This window comes from Octopus bimaculoides, chromosome 20 (assembly GCF_001194135.2).
Source record: "Octopus bimaculoides isolate UCB-OBI-ISO-001 chromosome 20, ASM119413v2, whole genome shotgun sequence".
Taxonomy (NCBI): domain Eukaryota; kingdom Metazoa; phylum Mollusca; class Cephalopoda; order Octopoda; family Octopodidae; genus Octopus; species Octopus bimaculoides.
Window position 1 is genome coordinate 14,608,187 of NC_069000.1, and position 4,320 is coordinate 14,612,506.

Consider the following 4,320-nt stretch of genomic DNA (forward strand, 5'->3'; position numbering starts at 1 on the left):
TATATATATATATATATATATATATCAGATAAGTGTATCTTATATGTGTGTATGTATGTATTTGCATGGAGGAAAATAAAATTCAAAACATGAGTACATATACATTTTCTGTTAATAATCGGCAAAAATTATAGAGTGACTCGAGGATTGAGAGTTTCACACTTATATATACAAAACACTCGGCCTTTGAATCACTCAATAACTTTTGCCGATTATTGATAATACACGCACACACACGTGCGCACACTCACTCACATACACATACTTGTGTTTAGGCTCACATATATGCTTATATCTATACATACACACACACACACACACACGCACGCACACACTCGCGCGCATATATATAGGGAGAATTCACAAAAAAAAAGACGAAAACAGGTAGTGTAGAAAACAAACAGATGTATTAGTATAACGCTCGGGAATTGAAAAAGTTTTTAACGTTTCGAGCATACGTTCTTCCACAGAAAGGAACACAGAAAGAAACAAGGAGAGAAACAAGCAGAGAGAAAAAAATGTGTGTAGCGGTTAGCGATCTATCATGACGAAAATATATATATATATATAAACCCATTCGTGTACATATAGACACATACATGCACTCATATATGCATCTTGAAATACACGCATATATTTTCATACATAGTTTGTCGAATCTGCACTTCGAAAGTTTATGAAAAATAGAACATGAAATTAGTATATACAGCCATGCATACCTTCAAGGCTCGTTTTTAACACCATGTACATGTATTTAAGTATTAATTAATTAGACACAATATTGTGCATATTCGATAATCTGAAATTCAATGTACACGTACGTTTTTCTTTTTCTGTTTTCTTTTTGGCTTCACTGTGAAGTGTAAACAAATACTTACAACTCTTCGTGGCCGAAAATTATTAGAGTTGTCCGAACTAGTTTCACCTCTATTTAGAGATTCATCGGGGAAAATCTACCTTAATTTTCTGCCCATTGAGACATCAAAAATTTATTCCTATTTATATCAGATGCAAGCAGGGACTCAGCCGAAAAGGCCAGTCTAATTTGCATTGCAGCGAATTCGGGTAATGAATTAATTATGCACAACAAAAGGTATACTGGACAATCAGAAATTAAATGTAAGTATACCAATGATTTTTTAATATAATAAGACTCACTGCGAAATGTAAAATATATAATATTGACTTCAAATTTTGGTACAGGGTCAGTAATTTCGGAGAAGGGATGGGGATAAGTCGATTACATCCACCCCAGTGTTCAACTGCTACTTATTTTATCGACTTTGAAAGGAGTGAAACGCGAAGTCGACCTCAGCGGAATTTGAATTCAAAATGTAAAGATGGACGAAATGCCGCTTAGCATTTTACCTGCTGTGCTGACGATGCTACCAGCTCACCGCCCACGTAAAACATATAATGTTAATGACAGAAAATTATTAGGTAATTCAGCCAATGTCTTTTCAGGGTATAGCCCCACACTATTCGGGGTTCATCGAAAAAATTTAAAATTATCCAGTATATGATGTGCTGTAAATAATGCTGCCAAGGAATATACAGTAATGCAAATTAGACTAGTCTCTTAAACTGAGTTCTGGTTTGTGTTGATATGAATACGTTTAAACTATTACTTTCTTCGTATGTAGAATATCAGGTTAAATGTTTCGGGTGAGTCTCCAAATAGAGATGAGACAAATCAGAGTAATTTCTATATTATTCTTCCCCGCGAAGTTATAAGCATTTATTTATATTTTAAAGCTTTATAATTTAAAATAAATAAATTGAAGATATCTTACATTAAATTTCAGATTCTTTGTTCAAGAAAAAAAATTGTGCACTAAATTATGTCTAAATGAAAGTTATTCATTTTGTTCCAAGGCATCATTTAAAGATAGAAACGGAGATACTTGACTATTGTAGACACGCAAGAAAATACTTTATTCAGAACTATGATTTAAGGAAAATTCTGAATACTGAAAAAAAAAAAAAAAGAAAAAAATGCGGGTCGTATCATCTGCTTTCTTTTTATTTTATTTTTTTTTTTTTGAGATGGATGTATATTAGAATATTCAAAGATTTTTAATTACTTCCCTTGAACAGTATTTTTTTTTATTTATTACTCATGCAATAAAAAATATACTCCCGCACAAGATTTTTTTTTTTTAACATATTTTCACATCTACATATTTAATCATTTATACAACTTTAAATTCTCTTCTGCAAATGATAGCCTCCACTGTCTATATTTTCAAGTAATGGTTATGTTTATTCAATCAGTGCTTGTTATAAATTTCAAAGATGCCAACTGTATAGCAATTATGAAGTAGTTTGTTTCAATTTTAATAATCGTCTGAAGAGTGGTTACGAGATACTTAGAGTAACGAATCCAATAAATTATCACGGATTTTATCACCTCTTTTATGTAAATCCTAAACATCTAAAATTTTGAGTTATTTCCCTTGAATAGTTAGTCATTTTCTGCACACGAAATTAGATTTTTCGTAACCTCATCTCTTTTCTAATTAGCAAATAACTGCTATATTTTCAATCAATAGGTTTCTCTCAGTCCATGTTATGCCATCAGCGCCTTTTATAATATTTAAAAATGTCCACTGTATCTATTATAAATTAGTTTTATGTTCCATTTTTGGTAATCGTTCGAAGACCGGAACCGAGAAATTCAGACTAATAATTTGTTATGCTTTAACTTTCTACAATGTGTGTGTGTGTGTGTGTGTGTGCGGGCGGGCGTGTACGTGTGAGTGCGTGCGCGTGTACATTGCATGCACACAGGCAGCGAAATAGCAGAGTAGAGTCATTTGAGCGAGGAATAGGTTATGTTATGGTATTTGTTCCGGTGCTCTACGCTCTGAGTTCAAAACTCGCCAAATGGTCAGGACGCATCACTTGACCACGGAACTAGCAGTGATTATGAAAGTTGCATTATGAAAGACGGAGGAGGTAGCTTCATTCGAACGCTGGTAATGTTCGCACAGACACGTTCGCATGCACAGGCGGCCAGACATACACATCACATGCACATACACACATACACACATGACGGACCCATGCAAGTGATCTCTCGCCTTGACATATTTTATCGATAAGACTCCCCTTTCACTATTCAAGAAACTTGTGATAGCTTGGAAGCTCCTTCATTATTCATATCTAATTTTCCCCCCTATATATATGTCTTTGCATGTGCTTACTTTTTGAGATAATTATGTACCACAATTTGTATTGTTGTGCACTTTGTCCATTGCATATGATTTTATCTGCATCAAGATATTTTGATTTTCGTCTTGTAAGTATAATTTCAATCCGTATATGTATGTATGTACGTACGTACGTATGTATGTATGTATTGTGTGTCTATTCATATGCATGTATGAATGTGTGTATATAACGTTATGTCTGTACATGCATACATAGATACAAAGATACATACATACATGCATACATACATACATACATACATACATACATACATACGTACATACATACATACATACATACGTACTTCTGTCTGTGTCTATACCAAAGGCAGCTCTTGTTGTTGACATGTTTCGAAAACACGACTGTGTCCCAGTTTTATCTTTTTTTCAACTTCATTTTTCCTTTTGGTGTCTTCATTGGAGTCATTGCAAATTGTTTCGAATAGTAAAGTCTCTAAACTTATCACTAATGTTTCTAGATCTTCACAATCTCATCTTCACGATAAAATGATGTTGGCATGTATTGATGGATATTATTGTCGGCAAGGCCAATGTGACTGGTGTTGACACTAACACCAGAATATGAATTTTTACCGTCATACGTCATTAACCTTATTCTTATTTTGATTGTGATTATCGTAGGTTTTCTGTGTGTGCCTTATGAATATAGCTGCCTTTATTAATCGTTGTAAAAATAAAGTAGAACAAGAACAGAAGGGGCGTCATTGATAATTTCAGGCCCTAAACATCGAATGCAGTTTGACCAAGGTGACGGCAAAAATACTACAGCTTGTGATAGGGTGTGCACAGACCTGTGCGATTTCCAATATATTTAGCTCCAGCAAGTGCCAGTTTCCGAAGCGATGTCTGATGTGACATTCTGAATGGAGATGAGTTAAAGAGATTGGTACAACACCTCTGATGACATTCAAATTGACATCGACTTTCGACTAAAACAGTTTTTTTCTTTGTGTGTGTTTGTTTTTATTTATTTATTTATTTATTTTTGTTATTTATCACTCTTGGGTACAACCAAGCTTCCATTATAGGGGAACGTTGTGTAGTGAATCGTTTATATATATATATATATATATATATATATATATAT

General features: G+C 33.6%; 1 protein-coding gene across 1 annotated transcript in view; it reads left to right on the forward strand.

The window, feature by feature from the left end:
- Window positions 1-1,097: 1,097 nt before the first annotated feature.
- The window catches only part of LOC106872148 (monocarboxylate transporter 12), a 40,558-nt gene continuing 37,335 nt past the window's right edge, over window positions 1,098-4,320 (forward strand). Inside the window, exon 1 of the mRNA XM_052975121.1 lies at window positions 1,098-1,119. The gene's annotated coding sequence lies outside the window, so the exon portion shown is untranslated. The remainder of the gene's footprint in view (window positions 1,120-4,320) is intronic.